At 40.4% G+C, this 20,575-nt stretch overlaps 1 protein-coding gene across 18 annotated transcripts in view; it reads right to left on the minus strand.

Annotated features, from left to right (window-relative positions):
* The window catches only part of FOXP1 (forkhead box P1), a 666,401-nt gene that overhangs the window by 626,337 nt on the left and 19,489 nt on the right, over positions 1-20,575 (minus strand). The window lies entirely within an intron of this gene.

Here is a 20,575-nt window from a genome sequence, read left to right on the forward strand (position 1 = left end):
AAATAGGCATGGAAAAACATGGTCTTTCAAAGGATCTCTGAGCTCAGAAGTGATATGCTAAAACACATCAATGGAAAGACAGTATGTCATGGTTCCGATAGATGAAACCAAGGTTCAGAGGAGATTGAACAAAATTGGAAGGAGTATACTGAAATGTTGTATACCAGAGATATCAAGATCTAAGATATAGAAGATACTCTCTACTTGCAAGAACCTCTAACACTAGAAGAGGAAGTTAGATTAGCACTTTAGCCATTACCGAAGCAGAAAGCAACAAGAACTGAAATATGGCAAGATGCAGAAGAAGAACTAGTAAAGGTTCTAACCACGTTATGCCAGCCAATATGGAGAACCACAATGGTCAATGGTTTGGAAAGGATTAATATATAAAAAAGTGACTTAATGAAGTGTGCAAACTATCATACAATATCCTTAATTCTCACACCGCCATGGGAAAAATGATTTTTTTGAACTTGCTAAAGACAGTGATTGACCAATCAAAGAGATAAGCTGAGAAAGAAGGGTAACAAGAAGTTGCGGAAGAGCATGTGACCAGAGATGTAGGGAATGGCGAAAGGAACAATAAAATTAAGAATATATATAGATATATCCACTCTTACTTTTTCTTTTTTCTAGATTGCAAACTAGAAAAAGAAAAATAGCTACCACAGATAGTCCTTAGATATGACTGTGATGGGGCCTGCTCATTACAGACATATCTCGTACCAGTCATAAACAAGTCAGTTAAATCACAGACCCAATTTTACAACCTTTTTTGCAGGAGTGTTTAAGTAAATGCAACAGTCGTTAATCACTATAGGTACAGTTTTGCATAAAATTGGAAGTGTCATTTTTTTGGCCAAACCATTGTAAAACACAGTAATGTAACTGTGGGCTGCTACAAAGGGCTGTCAATGCAGCTGTGTTGCCAGCCACCCAAAGTTAGGTCACGTGACTACACAGGGGGCCCAACTGTCAGAACTTCAAATCCAGGTCATGTACACACACACACACACACAATTTCTTAGGACAAACTTGACCGCAAAGAGTTAGTTTTCAGGGGTTGTTATATTAAGAGAAAGATTTAATATAAATTTAATATAAATAATTTTATATATCCAGGTAACTGGAACCGAACAATTAAGACGGAGGGGGGAGAAAACTGGATATATTTAAAACAGGAAAATGGCGTTTTTTTTCCTCCTGGGAATAACACAGAACTGAAGCTACTACAGTAACCAGATTTAAACTATGGAACTTAAATTATGGTTGATTTAGATTCTAGCTCAATCATAAACTCTCTCCTTTGGCTTCAAAGAAGATATTATCTTGCTAATGGTTTGTTTTTTTAAAAGAAGTCAACACAAGCACTAGGTACGTTGATTTTATTTTAAAAATGGGCTGGAGGAAAAGAATAGGCCTTCTCCTTTCCTATGTAGAGTGGTCTGAGGCACCACGACTTTATGAGTAAACATCAGAAAGTAGAGCAGAATGATAGGAATTTTTTGTACCATTAATTTTTGGACAACACTTTGCACACACCTACACATGTACCCAAAATGGAGATGATATACCAATCAACCTTACAGCTCCTTTGACTAAAATCTGATTCATGCAGAAGCACGTTAACTTTAACGTTATGTTTATCTATATATAAAGGAATGGTCATAAGGGCTTATCTTAGCAGTAAAGCATGTAGGTTGGAAATGACACTGATTCTTTTCTAACCTCTGGATTCCTCTGGATCAACTGTACTAGCACTTTTCTCCATGCCCAACTCACTTTCATGATCAAAACTAAAAAGTGAAGAAAAATAGCAAAATTGGTAAGATGGGTTTAGGTTTAGGACCCTTCTTCCACATGTTTTTAGTTTTATATGAGTATAGTAACCCTAACCCTAACTCGCTTTCTTTTTTTAAGATTACAGTGTGACATTTGAATGTCAATTCTTGTAGTTAATCAGGACTTCATAACTGTAACTTTGTACTGTACCTGAGTTTTTCCTTTGGAAAGTAAGAATAGGCAAATTCATCTTTAAAACTTAAAAGCATGACTACCCAAGATTGCAATGACCAAGGCGTTTTGATGTACACACATCATTGTCCAAATATACTACATCTGGATTCAGCAGTAAGTGGATCTACATTGTAAACTAGAGATTAGCCCCATAATAGTTGACTTGAGATGCTTTAAAAGATAAAGGTAGAACATTTTATATCAATACATGATGCTGGAACAAAATAACAAGAAATGACTATTATTTTTATTATATACAATATACAGGTAGTCCTCGACTTACTATCATAACTGAGCCCAAAATTTCTGTTGCCAAACAAGACAATTGTTAAGTGAATTTTGCCCCATTTTACGACCTTTCTTGACACAGTTGCTAAGTGAATCATTGCAGTTGTTAAGTTAGTAAAACAGCTTTTAAGTGAATCTGGCTTCCCCATTGACTTTGCTTATAAGGTCTTATGACTCCAGGACACTACAATCGGAATTTTGATCATGTGACCATGAAGATGATACAACGGTTATATGAAAAGCAGTCACAAGTCACTTTTTTCAGTGCAGTTGTAACTTCAAAAGGTGACTAAATGAACTGTTGTAGATTGAGGACTACCCCAATCATCATTAAATAAAACCCTTTAAGCAGAAAACAAAGCATTCGTGGATAAGTAGAACAATTCAGAAACAAAAAAAAAACTGCCAATAGCTCAAGCCAAATGTTCAGTGCACCATTACTTTCATACGTCCATCAAAGCTGGGCTATAACATTTCTCAGAATTTCTTGACAAATCCTAATCAGACAGTATACAGTATTTATATTTATATGTAGTGTATGAGGGGATTTGTGTGTGTGTGTGTGTGTGTGTGTGTGTGTATAGATAGATAGATAGATAGATAGATAGATAGATAGATAGATATAAATTACACACCCACATGAATATATACACCCACACATATATAGTATGTATGTATGAATGAATGAGGGACGCGGTGGCTCAGTGGGTTAGGACACTGAGCTTGTCGATCAGAAGGTCGGCAGTTTGGTGGATCAAATCCCGAGTGCCGCGTAACAGAGTGAGCACCTGTTACTCGTCCCAGCTTCTGCCCACCTAGCAGTTCGAAAGCACGTAAAAATGCAAGTAGAAAAATAGGGACCACTACGGTGGGAAGGTAACAGCGTTCCGTGCGCCTTTGGCGTCTAGTCATGCCGGCCACATGACCACGGAGACGTCCTCGGACAAGCGCTGGCTCTTCGGCTTTGAAACGGAGATGAGCACCGGCCCCTAGAGTCGGAAACGACTAGCACGCATGTGCGGGGGAACCTTTACCTTTACCTTTATGAATGAATGAATGTATATGTGTGTGTATGTATGTATATATTAGTTCAATAACTAACATATATTCGAACTATCCTAACTGACCACGAGTTTAATATTTTCAAGTATTTCTTTGGAGAAGAAACTTGAGATTTTACACATCTTGTACTAATTATCTTTATAAAAATATAGATTGTGTCACACATTTGTGCTACATTCAGGGTATCAAAGTACTATGCCATTTTTAATTGGATGCACTGTATGCAAGGCCACCATGCTTAGCATCAGTGTCAGAGTAGCACAGAGTAGCATTTCTATCAACCATTATTGTATGTACGCCACCCAGAGTTGCTTTTTGTGAGATACACATTTGATTAACAAGTAAGTAAATAATAAAACAATTATCCTCCTTGTCTGTTCTTTTAATTCGTGTGGAAATTCAAGAGTTGGTATGCATGTAAATTTTAATCCAACAACAAACAATTAAAATGAACAATCCCCCCCAAAAAAGATATTAGCATGTTCAATAAGCATAAACCTAAGGAGAATATCAGCAACCCAAAGAAGGGAGTAACCAAATTTCTCCTTATTTGCCCAAGCCATCAGTTCATCAAACTTTTCTGTATTGATCTGTGCTATGTATCTAAATCGTGCAATTTGAAGTCTCTAATTTTGTTGTTTATAAATCATGGCTTTTGGTTCTAGGAAAACTCCTGTACAAATAGGAAGTATAAATAAATATCAGCTGCAGCAAAATAGCTCGGGTTCCAACTGGCTGACGCCAGTATCGTTACTAGTCTTTCAGGACAGCCTTCCTATCTATATTTCTCATAAGGCTCTCCAAGAAATGAATAGGGGGAAGCAGTCCAGTGGGCGACATGGACTGAAAAGCTTCATTGAAACCCACATCTCATTGTCTCAGTATTTAGCATGGGACCACCACTGAAAAAGCCCTGCCTTCAATTTCTGCCAATTAGAACTATCTTAGCAGCTGATTTAAAAGCATGATTTCTGAAGTTGAAGTTAGATTCATTTGCATAGAACAGGGGTGTCAAACTCAATTTCACTGAAGGCCGCATCAGCATTGCTGTGTTGGAGGGCTGTATGGGTGTGGCCAGGATGGGTACGGCCTACTGGGTAGGCGTGGCTGGAGTGCGTGTGGCCTACTGGGTGGGCATGGCCAGCTCTACATTCTTCATGTCAAGGGTGCCTATGGGGGCCTGGGCAGGAGTGGGACAGATCTGAGGGTCTCTGGCAGAAGGAGATGAGACCGGGGCAAGTTCCAAGGCATGGTCCCCTGAAGGAGCCTCACTGTTCCTCTCAGGCCATGGGGGGGGGTGGATGTTGGTGCAAAGGTCAAATGCCCAGCCCAGCCCTCAAGCACCCGTGGCACTAAGCCCAGCCCGACTTCCCCAAGGGGCACCCAGCTGCTGTGCTTGCTCTCCTTAGCCAGGTTGCTCATGATGGATACGAGGGCAAAGTCAAGAGTGAGGGCCACTCCCTCTCCATGTGAGGAGATCTGGCTTTGTATCCAAAGCTTCCTTAGAAATAGGATGGGAGACCCACCAGGATAGGCCAGGAGGAGGGGGCAAGGGGATGGTGAAAGGGCAGCAGGGCACAACTAAGGCAGGACTTCCCTCAGACCCTCTCTCCCTCTCCTTCCTTCCTTCCTTCCTTCCTTCCTTCCTTCCTTCCTTCCTTCCTTCCTTCCTTCCTAAGAACAGAGTGGTGGAAAAATATTTGAGATAAGGGAGGGAGAAAAACAGGCAAGAAATACAGCTGGGGAAGTGTCATCCTTCATGACGAATGAAGAAATACACCATCACCTGGAAGTGGCCAGCACATGACCCTCGCATACTTCACATATAGGGAACGGTTGCTGGAATTGGGTATGTGTAGTTTAATGAAGAGAAGGGTGAGGGGTGACATGATAGCAGTGTTCCAATATCTCAGGGGCTGCCACAAAGAAGAGGGAGTCAAGCTATTCTCCAAAGCACCTGAAAGCAGGACAAGAAGCAATGGATGGAAACTAGTCAAGGAGAGAAGCAACCTAGAACTAAGGAGAAACTTCCTGACAGTTAGAACAACTAACCAGTGGAACAACCTGCCTCCAGAAGTTGTGAATGCTCCAACACTGGAAGTTTTTAAGAAGAGACTGGACAGCCATTTGTCTGAAATGGTATAGGGTTTCCTGCCTTAGCAGGAAACTAGATGACTTGGACTAGATGACCTCCAAGGTCCCTTCCAAATTATTATTATTATTATTATTATTATTATTATTATTATTATTATTATTATTATTATTATTATTATTATTATTATTTATTATATCCAGCTTGGTGGGCTCTGGGGGAGGGGATGCCATGAGCAGTGTGAGAGAGTCGATGTTACCTGTGCAATGCTGCCCAGCCCCCAGTTTTGGCAGGCACCGGGGTGCTCTCCTCACAATGCCAAGAGACTGAGCCAGGTAGCACGAATCCAAAGAGAAGCGTGACGCCACCCAGCCCCCAGCCTTCCTGGTTTCAGCAGGCAACAGGGCACTCTCTCACAGTGCTGAGAGACTGAGCCAGGCAGTGCAAATCCAAAGAGAAGCACGATGCTGCCCAGCCCCCAGCCTGCCCAATTTCAGCAGGCAGCGGGGCACTCTCCTCACAGCGCCAACAGGCTGAGCCAGGTGACACGAATCTGAAGAGAGGTGCAATGCTGCCCAGCCCCTAGCCTGCCTGAAGTAGGCAGGGCCATGTGCTGGCCTCTTCCAGGCAAAGGTGCATTTCTTCATTCCTTACAAAGGGTGATACCTCCCCAGCGTGCACCCAGGGGGCAGTGCCAATGTGGCAGGGGCCAGTCCCTCACTGTTTCCAGATTTATTTATTTATTTTATTTTATTTTTATTTTATTATATTTATATACTTCAAGATGGCCTTGTGGAGCTAAGACTGAATGTATTTCAGCATAGATGACCACCACAAAATTGTACATTGACTCCTGGCTGGCCTGGGCTGGAGCCAAGGCAGTGGGGGCCATTCCCTCATTGTTTCCAGGATGGCTTCATGGGCCACATGAAACCACTTCGCGGGCCGGATCTGGCCCCTGGGCCTTGTGTTTGACATGTCTGGCATAGAACATGGATTGTTCTATACATCAGGCATCCCCAACCTCCGGACCATGGACCAATAACGGGCCGCAGCATGCCAGCAACCTGGCCACAAAACAAGCGAAGCCCCATCTGTGGGATGCAGGCAACACACAAAACCATGCCCCCTCTGGTCCGCAGAAAAACTTCTCTCCATGAAACCGGTCCCTGATGCCCAAAAATTTGGGGACCTCTGTTATACATGTTCTGTCAATATACAGAAAAAGCACTGGTCTTTTCGGTTAATAATAATTCTTAAAAATTGTCTTGGAAATAATTAAACACTGCAACATATTATAAATTAAGCCATAACTTTGCATTACTAAAGTTTAAAATGTATTCTTTTGAGAATCCATACACAGAAAATATTGTGTAATGTTTTAATACATTACATGAATTAAAATTGGTGCAGTGGGTAGAATGCAGTATTGCAGGCTAATCCTGCTGACTCCCAATTGCCAGTAGTTTGGCAATTCGAATCTCACTGGCTCAAGGTTGACTCAGTCTTCCATCCTTCTAAGGTTGGTAAAATGAGGACCCAGATTGTTGGGGGCAGTAGTCTGACTCTGTAAACCGCTTAGAGAGGGCTATACTGTGAAGTGGTATATAGTCTAAGGGCGATTGCTATTGCTATTACTACTTTCACTGCATAAATAGTAAACTAGTTCATTCTGCTTTCAACCTGTGATAACAGGCTTAAATCAGACAATCATAAATTTCATTTTTAATTTCAGGAAATCTAATTAAATTTTGATTTAATTAATGACAGACACATCTGTGGAACAAAGTCGGCCCAAGGGATCCAACAGGGCAAAGGAAAGATAGGTGTCGGGGGCGTTGCAGCATCCCTGCAATTGGTCGTAACAGTGGGCAGATTACCAAGCCCCTGATTTTGATCACATGACTCTCGGGGCACTGCAACAACCATAATGTCAAGTATAGGTCATATATTCCTTCATTCAGCACAGTCATACTTTCTAATGGTTATAAGTTCAAGACCATATGGAGATCTATGTCGATGCAGCTGGGATAAAGAAACCAAATTAAAATTTAACAGAGACCCTGATAAATTATTTATAATGATCATATTACAATAAGGGCAGGCATTTAGCCTCATTGAAGAGTTCTTTACCAACTGACTAGTCATCCCAAAGCATTTTAGGATTATCATATAATATATCTCTGGTCCTAAATTTGTCCTCTGCAGTATATATTGGTAACAAAATGGTCCTAATATGATTCTTGAACATATGATTATGCCTGTCATTGTGCTGCCCTTCAAGAAACCTCTGAAAATATACTAATAACCAGATTTCACAAAGAAAAATCTCAGGAGACGTATTTTCTTTTACGGTAATTTAAATTTCTAGCCCTAGTAGATGACTAGAACACTAGTATTTTCTGAATATGCAAAACAATTTTTTTCCTCTTTTTCTTTAAATTGCTGGACCATGGATGTTTATTCACTATGCTACATGTTGAAGATACAAACCATATGATAGGAAATTCTGTGCCAGACACACTGAAGCCCACTAGTAGACTATGCCAGTCTAATGGTTAACTGGATAGCTTGAATGACATAGCAGATTCCTAAATTCATCTGAGAAGAAACAACTTATTGAGTCAACAGAATTCAGAGACAGAACAAAACAAAAACGACAACACAAATCCAGTGTTGAAGTGAGAACAGATATGTGATATTAAATAGATTGTGCTATAAATACAATAGAAAAGATGCTGGTGATAAAATGGTTTCTCAGTTTCTTTCTCAACCTCGGTACATGCTCTTTAGAAACTGTTTTAAATTCTAAGACTTCTCAGCTGAATTTCTGCCATATGTAGAAGAACTGCTAAAGACATCTGGCTTTAGAGAATGAAAGTTCAGTCAATAGACTGGCTGAAGATGACTGTATTTGGCACGAATGGGGCCAGGTCCATCTGCTACTCAGGTCTTACTGTACTCACAAATTGATTGTAGGATTGAAAATATTATAAACATTTGGTTTCCTAGCCTTCCTTTCTCATAATTAAAACTAAAGTATTTCCTTTTTGTCCTTTACTTCCCAAAGTTGTGGTTCAACTTAGTCATCAAGAGCAGAGTTACAACTTGAGATAAAGAGTCACTAGTCACAGCTCAATTTTGCCATATCTCAATTATTATGAAACCACTATATTAAAGATATTGTTTATACTTTCTGCAGTTGTATGCGAAGAATTGCATCTTCACATTTTAAAGATCACATTTCTTATAAATTAACAAAGCAATAACCTGATATTTTAGCTATAACTAAGTGTCGTAAACTTCTAGCAAAAAGCATCCCACATATGTGAAGTACTGGGGACAAGAAATCAAAAGTTCAGTGCTGAAAATTTCTAGGCTAATATTGATATTTGTATCAAATAACATTAATAAAATGTTAGTACAGAAAAAAATTCAAAACATTCAAAACCACCCCACATGGAAACTAAACAATTTGACTAATTTTGTTGAAGTTGTAAAATTACCTGAAGGTGGGGAGTGAGTTAGATATTTACTTATTCTGTTCAATTTGAGGCTACAAGAACATCTATATCTTCTTTAACTCTTTTTCTGCCTTTACCTTGAAGCTCTTGATAAGCTTTCAAAATTAATTATTTTTTTAAAAAAAGAGGGGGACTTTGAACAAATGGAACAATTAAGATTTTATTCAAAAGTGATTTTCTTCTAAAAGAAAAACAGGTTTCTTTTAAATAGATTGTATAAATTGTTCAATGCTACTGTACAAATGGTAGTTTTTGTTGTAGCATTTAACCAGGAAGGACTGAAATAAAATTTCCCCTAAAATACCTGAAAGCAAGTCTCTTCCAATCTTTGACTGACCTACTTTCAAAAAAAAAAGACACCTTTTCTTTCTTGGTCTCCCAGAGCTCTAACTCACTGGAGACCACTGTTTTGAGGTCTCCACACAAAGACCAGCTCTACAGAGCACTTGTGGGCAAATCTCAAGTCCTCTCCTTAACTGGAGAGGAATTACAAAATTTAACAAATGCACTACAGCAGACATGTCAAACTCACGACGTCACGTGATGTCACGCATCTTATCGGAGCTTTTTCCCCATTGCCGGCAATGGGGTGGGTGGAGTTTCTTCATGACACGTCCGGCCCACGGGCCGGCAGTTCGACACCCCTGCCCTAGAGACTTGAAATAGATGAGTGCAGTGGTTAGAGTGATTGGTGCAATTACAGTACTGTGATTTTTGCCACAAATTTCTTGTGTTTGTGCAGTTTTTTAGGCTTAGTACCATTTCATTGTGAAGATTAGATCACATTGCTACTCCATGTTCTGGAAAATAGGATCCCACTTTTTTTTTCATGAACTGAACCTTACATCTAAATCATCACTTTCAGAGTTGTCACAGAATGTAGATTAAACTGTGCAGTGCTGTCAATATATAACTTTGAAAACAACCTTCTACATCAGCCTATTCATATTTCTATTACCCTGTGCAAAGCTGATTTTAATATGCTAACACTGATATACATTTGAAAAATGATTATTTTTAATTTAATTTAATTTTAATTCCATTTATATCCCGCCCTTCTCCGAAGACTCAGGGTGGCTTACAAGCTTAGCAGTAGCCTTCATTCTATGTATATGCCTGCTTATTAGGGCTTTCACACACACCCCAGCAGCATTATTACAAAGTCAGCTTATTGCCCCCAACAATCTGGGTCCTCATTTTACCTACCTCGGACGGATGGAAGGCTGAGTCAACCTTGAGCCTGGTGGGATGCGAACCTGCACTAGTTGCAGGCAGCTGGTGTTACTTAAGGAGGCATTAGCCCACTGCTCCACCAAGGCTCTTTTTGTGCTTGGTATAATTGTGCAACTTAGACATCTTTCTCCTAATACTAAAATACTCTTGAGATTCAAATGAACTAAGAGGTTAGTTGTCGACTCCAGTATTTTCCACTTTCTAAGTTTTATTTTATTTTATTTTTATTTTTTTATTTTTATTACATTTATATCCCGCCCTTCTCCGAAGACTCAGGGCGGCTTACAAGCTTAGCAGTAGCCTTCATTCTATTAGAAACTGATTGTAAAATTGCAGGTCGGGAGAACAACTGTATGTTATAAGAGGGCCTTATTTAAGAGTGTCTTCTCCCTGGAGCCAACTTGAGGGTACTATTCTGTTTCACATTGCCAGTGAAGCCTCTTTCAAGACTCAGCAATAGTCTGTTCACACCCCACTGTGTCTTCTCAAAATATTTTATTTCTGTTTCTAATTCTGAAAATATTATTTCACTGTTTTACATTTTATGTATTGTATAGAGTAAACCAGGGGTGTCAAACTCAATTTCATTGAGGGCCGCATCAACACTGCGGTTGCCCTCAGGGGGCCGGGTGGGTATGGCCTGGGTGGGCGTGGCTACAGTGCATATGGCCTACTGGGTGGGCATGGCCAGCTCTACATCATTGGCATCAAGGGTGCCTATGTGGGCCTGGGCAGGAGTGGGACAGATCTGAGGGTCTCTGGCAGAAGGAGGGTCTCTGGGCCAGGGCCAAGGCAGTGGGGGCCGTTACCTCACTGTTTCCAGGATGGCTTCACGGGCCACATGAAACCACTTCGCAGGCTAGATCCGGCCCCTGGGCCTTGTGTTTGACATGTCTGGAGTAAACTAACCCATTTCGAAATACGTAAGCTGGTAGAAAGAGTGTAAATATTTTAAGAAATAAATAAATCTCTTTGGAACTAAGTAAACAAATCAGGTGAAATTTAAATAAATCACCAACAAATTTCACTGAAGTCTTGAAACAGATAAAAGATACAAGTGCCCTTTAATGCTATTTGCTCAGAAGTTCAATCTGACTTTGAATATAGTCATAAAAATTATAACTTAGGGTAATGAAGAAACAAATCATGCTAACCAAATCAAAAGAAATCTGCAGGCCTAGACCTGTGTGCTGGTAAAAAGCTGGAAAGGCAAGAGCTTGCACAAGCACTGATTAGCCCTACCCATAAGACTGGTGGATATGGAAGGAGAGATGAATAGTTTATTTTAGAGTGCCTACCCACCACTTTTCACAATACCAAGAGTAAACAGTTCTATGTATATTTAGCAGTTTCCTGCAAAACATGTCCATAGGAATGCATTAACTCAATTAATGACTGCGGGCTCACGTTGAGTGTCTCAACTTACAAATGTCATAGCTTATAACTAAAATTCCAGACTCCATTATGGCTGTAAGTTGAAGACTACCTGCATTTCCTCATTCACACAATGATGCAATGACATGCATATAATTTTGACACTGTTGTGGCTTCTTACAGATGCCTATGGGCACAGTTTTCTGAAACAAAAACGTCTCCAGAATTCCTGAACTGTTCCATTTCAAACAGTGGTTGGGCCTGTTTATGAGTGGCCTATCCAATGAGAAAACCTGGCCCAGAGACAACTTCATTTCAAGTTGAGATAAATTTCTAATTTTTTATACTATCCCATAAATTTCTGATTTTTATGCTCTCTACATATTGTATATCATAACAGCAAATTGTTTAAATTCTGTTCCTACAATCAGCATGTTATGAATGAAAATACCTATGATGCCATGTTATCATCAAGCTGGTATGATTTCTGTTCTATACCTTCCCGGCACAACCTGAAGTAAAGTCATCTTTAAGCTTCTGGAATTCACATTCTGATAATAAGCACCTATGCCGATCAAGAAACATTAAAGGGGAAAAGATTTTTGCTTCAAAAAATGCACACTGCATTAGCAATACCTTATGCCATTTATTAAACTAAAAGCTGGCATTCATCCTATAGTTTTTGAAACATCTTTCATCGATAACCTAAGATTTTCCATTCTGTACTCCTCGTCAAGTAGGTGAGGATTCTCCTTTTCTAATTTCTATTTAGTGAATAAGAATCAACTTGGAAAGAAATCATACAATTTATATGCAAACAGGTTATTTATAACTGATGATCTTGTGTTATCTCCAATCACGCTTACTTGAAAGGTTCATACCACACCCAAATACTTAGTCACATACACATGGGCAGGAACTTTTTTCATTATATAATTCTTGTTATGTCTAGCAATCCTATGTAACCCAAAAATTCTCAACTAATCTTAAGGTTAAATTACTAATCTATTACTTATCAGACATTTATCCTAACGTGAAAGTGATTGTTCTTATCATTTTTAAAAAATGGAAAACTGAGACAAAGAATATTAAAAGCTTATTCAAGACTATGATGGACACAGTGTTATGTAGGGATATAAGACACATTTAGCTTACCAAGCTACACCCAAATCTTATCAAGATGCCAAATTTAGTATAGCGTCTTATGAGGTATATTCTCATGCATTTTTATATTTATCAGTGGGCAGAAACTAATTGTTACATACAGTATGGCCTAGATACAACACAATCCTTACCATTTCCTTCCTTAATCACATGCAATCTCAATCAAACAAGAAGAAAATCAAGCAAGGATTGATGGTAAAAGTGAGTCCTGAAAGATACTCTCAACCTCACTTGTCTCATAAAATTGTCATAGAACTGATATGGGAAGGTGCAATACATAATCATATCTTATTTATTCATTTATAAACCAACTCTCCATAAAAAGGATGGGAAAAGTATATGGTAGAAATGTGACATGCAGATATACAGTGGCGCTTAAAAGTTTGTAAACACTTTATAGTGTTCAGTGTTTCTGCATAAATATGACCCAAAATGTGATCTGTTTTCCACACAATTTCTAAAACTCCTTAAAGAGACAAATTAGTTAAAAATATAGTAAATTAGTTCATTGATTTACTGAGGAAAATGACCCAAAGCTACATACTTCTATGCGGCAAAAGTATAGTAATAAGCACTGAAAATTAAAAAGCGTTCACAAACTTTTTTAGAACCACTATAATAACAAAAACTAAATTTTCAATATACATTTCTAGTAAAATATCAGTATTTATGTGTAGACAATACAGTCGTCATAATCATGAACATCATCGTGGAAACTCTCTGAAAGACTTTGAGCCTATTACCCTCTTTTACCCCAATCTTTCTTACAGGACTGTTGCTGTAGAATAACATTGGAAGAGAAAGTATGAACTGAGTTGATGGAGAAAAAGCAAGACATGAATATATCAAAATGATAATATAACATCTGTGATCAATTATTTTAAAAATATGAATATAAAGGCAGGCATTTTATATATTTATTACTTCAAATGCATTATGATTTCTTATCTTATGGAAAGTTCTCCCATTAAGTTTTGACGTTTGCACTCTCAGGTCTTGACTATAAAGAGATATCCTTAGCAAAAGAGACTTTTACCTAATACATGTAAAAACACATGTTTTGATACAAGCATTATTACCCATTCAACTGTGCCACAAAGTTGAATATCAATAACAATTCAGAATTCATATACAATAAACAATATACAATCCCTACCTAGCTGCTATAACAGCTGAGTCTCAACTTGCAGAATGTAAAGCATTTTTTGGTAGCCCCAGCCACCTGCTTCCAAAGCTGCCTCCATCTGTCACTAGCTAGAGCCTCCCTGCCCCCTTTAATTTGGACAATGAAGAGCCAATGCATAATTGGAGCAGCCAGACAGGCTCCAGGAGCATAAGAAAACAGTACTTTATAGCCCTCTCTAAGCGGTTTACAGTCAGCATATTTTCCCCAACAATCTGGATCCTCATTTTACCAACCTCGGAAGGATGGAAGGCCGAGTTAACCTTGAGCCGGTGAGGATCGAACCCCTGGCAGTCAGCAGAATTAGCCTGCAATACTGCATTCTACCTCTTCATGGATTAATGCCTTGTCGTAGCGAAGGGGCTTGCGCAATTCAATGAAGCTATGAGCTATGCCGTACAGGGCCACCCAAGACGGAAAGGTCAAAGCAGAGAGTTCTGACAAAACGTGATCCACTGGAGAAGGAAATGGCAACCCACTCCAGTATCTTTGCCATGAAAACCCTATGGACATTACCAAAAGGCAAAACAATATGACGCTGGAAAATGAGCCCCTCAGTTCGGAAGGCATCCAATATGCTACTGGGGAAGAGCAGAGGGCTAGTACTAGAAGTGCCAGAAAGAATGAAGCGACTGGGCCAAAGCCGAAAGGACGCTCAGCTGTGGATGTGTCTGGTGGTGAAAGCAAAGTCCGATGCTGTAAAAAAATTTTCTCCATAGAAACCTGGAATGTAAGATCCATGAATCAAGGAAAGCTGGACGTGGTCAAACAAGAGATGACAAGACTGGACATCGACATCTTAGGTATCAGCAAACTAAAATGGACAGGAATGGGTGAATTTAATTCAGATGACCATCAGGTATACTACTGCGGGCAAGAATCCCTCAGAAGAAATGGAGTAGCCTTCATAGTCAATAAAAGAGTAGGAAAAGCAATACTGGGATACAATCCTCAAAATGACAGAATTATCTCAGTTCGAATCCAAGGCAAACCATTCAATATCACAGTAGTCCAAGTCTATGCCGCAACCACTGGTGCTGAAGAGGATGGAATTGACCGGTTCTATGAAGCCCTACAGCACCTTATAGAACTAACACCAAAAAATGATGTCCTTATCATCATGGGGGATTGGAATGCTAAAGTAGGAAGCCAAAAGATAACCGGAATAACAGGCAAGTTTGGCCTTGGAGTACAAAATGAAGCAGGGCACAGGCTGATCGAATTTTGTCAAGAGAATATGATGGTCATAGCAAACACTCTTTTCCAACAACCCAAGAGACGGCTTTACACATGGACATCACCAGACAGTCAACACAGAAATCAGATTGACTATATGCTCTGCAGCCAAAGATGGAGAAGCTCTATGCAGTCAGTAAAAACAAGACCAGGATTTGACTGTGGCTCAGACCATGGCTTCTCGTTGCAAAGTTTAGGCTTAAACTGAAGAAAGTAGGGAAAAGCGCTAGGCCACTCAGGTATGAATTAAATCATATCCCTGTTGAATATACAGTAGAGGTGACAAATAGATTTAAGGAATTAGATCTGATAGACAGAGTGCCTGAAGAACTACGGACAGAGGTTCGCAACATTGTACAACAGGTAGCAATCAAAACCATCCCAAAGAAAAAGAAATGCAAGAAAGCAAAATGGCTGTCTGAGGAAGCTTTGCAAATAGCTGAGCAAAGGAGGGAAGCGAAAGGCAAGGGAGAAAAAGAAAGATATGCCCAATTAAATGCAGAATTCCAGAGAATAGCTAGAAGAGAAGAATGCCTTCTTAAATGAACAGTGCAAAGAAATAGAAGAAAACAATAGAATAGGGAGGACCAGAGACCTTTTCAAGAAAATTGGAGAGATGAAGGGAACGTTTCATGCAAAAATGGGCTTGATAAAGGACCAAAATGGCAGGGACCTAACAGAGGCAGAAGAGAATAAGAAGAGGTGGCAAAATTACACAGAAGAACTATACAAGAATGAGCTTAACGTCCTTGATAATTACAATGAGGTGGTCACTGATCTTGAGCCAGACATCCTAGAATGTGAAGTGAAGTGGGCCTTAGAAAAGCTGAGCAACAACAAAGCTAGTGGAGGTGACAGTATTCCAGACGATGCAGTAAAAGTGCTACACTCAATTTGCCAGCAAATTTGGAAAACTCAACAGTGGCCACAGGATTGGAAAAGATCAGTTTATATTCCAATTCCAAAGAAAGGCAGTGCCAAAGAATGTTCAAACTATCGCACCATTGCACTCCTTTATCATGCTAGTAAAATTATGCTTAAAATCCTACAAGCTAGACTCCAGCAGTATGTGGATCGAGAACTACCAGAAGTACAGGCAGGATTTCAAAGAGGCAGAGGAACTAGAGATCAAATTGCCAACATACGCTGGATCATGGAGAAAGCTAGAGAGTTCCATAAAAACATCCACTTCTGCTTCATTGACTACTGTATTTTCCGGCGTATAAGACGACCCGGCGTATAAGATGACCCCCTACTTTTAAGAAGATTTTCAAGGTTTTGTCTTATACGCCGGAAAATACTTACATGCCCTGCCCGTCGCAGAGGAGGCGAAGGCCCGACTGGCCCCGCCGGCCCTCCCGCTGCTCCCGCGCTTCTGCCGGCCCCCGAGGCGCAGCGTTTCCCAGGCGGCAGGCAGTGCCGGAGGGCAGCCGCCACCCCGCCATGGCCGGCGCCCCTTCTGCTTCCCCCCCTCAGGCCTTGAACTTCTCCCATTGGGTGCAGGGCGGGGCAGCTCCGCCCGCAGCCTCTTTTTTAGAACTCGTGCTCTTCCCTCTCACTGTCGGCCAAGGCGTGCTCAGCCCGGGCTCCCGGTCCCTCTTCCCGGCCGGCTTCCCACCCTGCCCCTCATGGAGCTGGACTGGGCGTGCAGCCTCTCGGTGTGGCTGCTTTTCCTGGGCAGCCTGGCGGTGCGGCTCCTGCGCTCGGACCTGTTGCTGGGAAACTTGCCAAACCGGGAGAGCGACTGCCGCGCCCACGCCCCTCCTGGGATGCCGCGCCTGCCTGCCTCTTAAAGTGCCCACCCTGCATCCCTCTGGCCAAGGCAAAGGCGGCTGATGAGGACACCGACCTTGCTCCACGGGCGCCGGGAAGAGCTGCCACGTCTGGGGACTCCTCCTTCTCCTTCCCCCCTCCCGCCTCACGAAACGGCCTCTTACTCCGGCGCGCAGCTCCGATCGCGGCTGCCTGCTGGCTCATCTCGGTTGCGCTGATGCGCCCGAGCGGCTGCTTCTCCCGTCCTCGGCGGCTCGCACTCCTAGTTGCAGCGCATTGGAGTAAGCGCCGGCAGAGGCTGCTCTTCGGTCACCCACCGGGAAACTTGCCAAACCAGGAGAGCGCCTGCCGCGCCCATGCCCCGCCTGGGACGCCGCGCCTGCCTGCCTCTTAAAGTGCCCACCCTGCATCCCTCTGGCCAAGGCAAAGGCGGCTGATGAGGACACCGACCTCGCTCCACGGGCGGCGGGAAGAGCTGCCACGTCTGGGGACTCCTCCTCCTCCTGAATCAAAAGTGGGAAATAAGATTGCCAGAAGAAATATCAACAACCTAAGATATGCAGATGATACCACTCTAATGGCAGAAAGTGAAGAGGAACTAAAGAGCCTCTTGTTGCGAGTGAAGGAGAGTGCAAAACTTGGTTTGAAACCAAACATTAAGAAAACCAAGATCATGGCATCCGGCCCTCTCAATTCCTGGCAAATAGTTGGGAAGAAATGGAGGTAGTGGCAGATTTTATTTTCCTGGGCTCCAAGATCACTGCAGATGGGGACTGTAGCCAAGAAATTAAAAGACGCTTGCTCCTCAGGAGGAAAACCATGGCAAATCTAGACAACACAGTAAAAAGCAGAGACATCACCCTGTCAACAAAAGTGCGTATAGTCAAGGCTATGGTCTTCCCAGTTGCAATGTATGGCAGTGAAAGCTGGACCATAAAAAAGGCTTAGCGCCAAAGAATTGAGGCCTTTGAGCTCTGGTGCTGGAGAAGACTCCTGCGAGTCCCTTGGACTGCAAGGCGATCAAACCGGTCAGTCCTAGAGGAGATCAACCCAGACTGCTCTTTAGAAGGCCAGATCCTGAAGCTAAAACTCAAATACTTTGGCCACCTAATGAGAAGGAAGGACTCACTGGAGAAGAGCCTAATGCTGGGAAAGATTGAGGGCAATAGAAGAAGGGGACAATGGAGAATAAGGTGGCTGGATGGAGTCACTGAAGCAGTAGGCGTGAGCTTAAATGGACTCTAGAAGATGGTAGAGGACAGGAAGGCCTGGAAGAACGTTGTCCATAGGGTTGCAATGGGTCGGACATGACTTCACAACTAACAACAACTGCATTCTAACCACTGTGCCACTACGGCACCATATACATTGGAACTGCCTGCGTTTCCCAATTTTCATGCTTGACAATAATTGAGCCCCCCCAAAATCTGTCCTAAGCGAGAAAGTTAAATGAGCTTTGCCCCATTTTACGATTTTTCTTGCCACAGCTTTTAAGTAAATCACTGCAGTTCTTAAGTTAGTAACACTGTTGTTAAGTGAATCTGATTTCCCCATTGACTTTGCTTGTCAGGTCAAAAAAAGGTGATTACATGACTCCAGGACATTGCAACCATCATAAATATGAGTCAGTTGCCAAGTATCTGAATTTTGATCACAGGACCATGGGGATGCTCCAACAGTCATAAGTGTAAAAGACACTCATAAGTCACTTTTTTCAGTGCCACTGTAACTAAACAAATTGTTGTATGTCAAGGACTTACTGTATTATGAGCCAAGACATAAAGTTATTTAGTTTAATTGGTTATTTAACTCATCTAATCAAATGTTTCATTAGAAGTTTTAGTATTCATTGTTTTGATTTTATATTAATTAGTACCTAATTCAGCAGCAATTAATGAGTGATACAATAAGTAAAGTACAGTATGAATAATTTCACAGTCTTGTATATCATTTCTTCCTCATAGGTAATGGTGCAACAGGTTGGAAATTCATCCTAAAACTGGTCATGCTAGTTAATAAATTCTCAGATGAATACACCAATCTTCCTTTCTCACACGTTTCTCAAGGTATATTACAAAATATATTTAGAATTGAAAACAATACAGAAAATTTACTTATGGAAGAAAGTTTACATAAGATCCTTCTCTGTGGGCGCCCCGGAACTATGGAACCAGTTACCGGTTGAGCTCCGGATGGCGCCCGATCTGCGCTCCTTTCGCCGCAATCTGAAAACATACTTGTTCGAGCAAGCCGGCCTGGCCTGAGGGGGGATTGATGGGGTTTTTTATTATTTTTATTGGGGTTTTTACTATGTATCAATTGTATTTTAATCGGGCATGCATTTAATTATCTTTTAATTTTTGTACATTTCTGTGTTTTATTCTTGCCCTGTACACCGCCCTGAGTCCTCCGGGAGAAGGGCGGTATAGAAATATTAATAAATTAAATTAAATTAAATTAAAAATAGATACAACAGAAAAACACTACAAAATTCAGCAGCTGATCAAGAGAAATATTTCCTGATTTATAATTAGAAAACTGTTGAGGATAATGCTAAAATAAATGCATTTTTATCTTTTTTAACTTCTCAAACATTAGCATTTTATTCAGCCATGACCCTTATTAAATTGAGGATCGGTACAATCAGAATTAAATGTCCTATCTACATAAAATGAAGTGCATTATTTATCAATAATACTTAATGACAAAAAGCCTGATAAATTCCTGCGATTACACTACTGATTTCCGCTAGTCATGCATCATTGAGTCTATCGGTCATTAGCATTATCACAGTGCATAAACTTCAGCTTATGCAGCAACTTTCATAACAGCATCTGAAATGTACCTCTACCTTTTTCTCCCCCATTTAGTTCAGAATAACTATTCCACATTTCTACCTCAGACTGAATGGATAACAAAGAACATTCCTAAGAATCCTAAAACATGAACTGGTGTGCACTTTCTATACTTATGTACACAATTTAAACAAGTTATATAAATCAGGTTTTGGGAGAAGAAGCTGCTATATAATATTGATTCTAACAGTTTTGAAATGAAATGTATTACATATATGTTTTTGTACAGAACACTGTATAAAATGAGCCAATTTTTTATAGTAAAAATATATTATCTTTTTAAAGTTTCAAAAAGAAAGAACCACAAATTTAGAAAACCTGTAATGATTATTCCAATATATTAATTATATATCACCAAAATCCATAAGGAAGCTAATCTAATAGCAACTAAAATTCCAGTTAAATTATAATAATCATTTTACCATTCTCCTATGCAATTTATAGATACCTAACCCAGAGATGTCTGAGTTTAAATTCTGCAAATTTCATTCTAAAGAATTTGTGTGACATAAAGTGTAAAAAGAGTAAGCATTTGAAATTAATAAATATATCATCACATTTTGAAGAGATTTTTTTGGACTAAATTTTGTTTAATCTAATAGAAAATACAGCCTCTTAATCTTCTGAAGACTCCCTGCTTATAACAGAATTTATTCTGAAGGAATATTTCCTTAAGTTTGATACCCTTGGATATTGTAGATTATAACTGGGAATTCTCATCTACTACAGCCTGTATGTTACAATACCCATACTTGGTATGTTTCAGCAACCTTGA

The sequence above is a fragment of the Vipera ursinii genome (genome assembly GCF_947247035.1).
Source record: "Vipera ursinii genome assembly, chromosome: 2".
NCBI lineage: Eukaryota > Metazoa > Chordata > Lepidosauria > Squamata > Viperidae > Vipera > Vipera ursinii.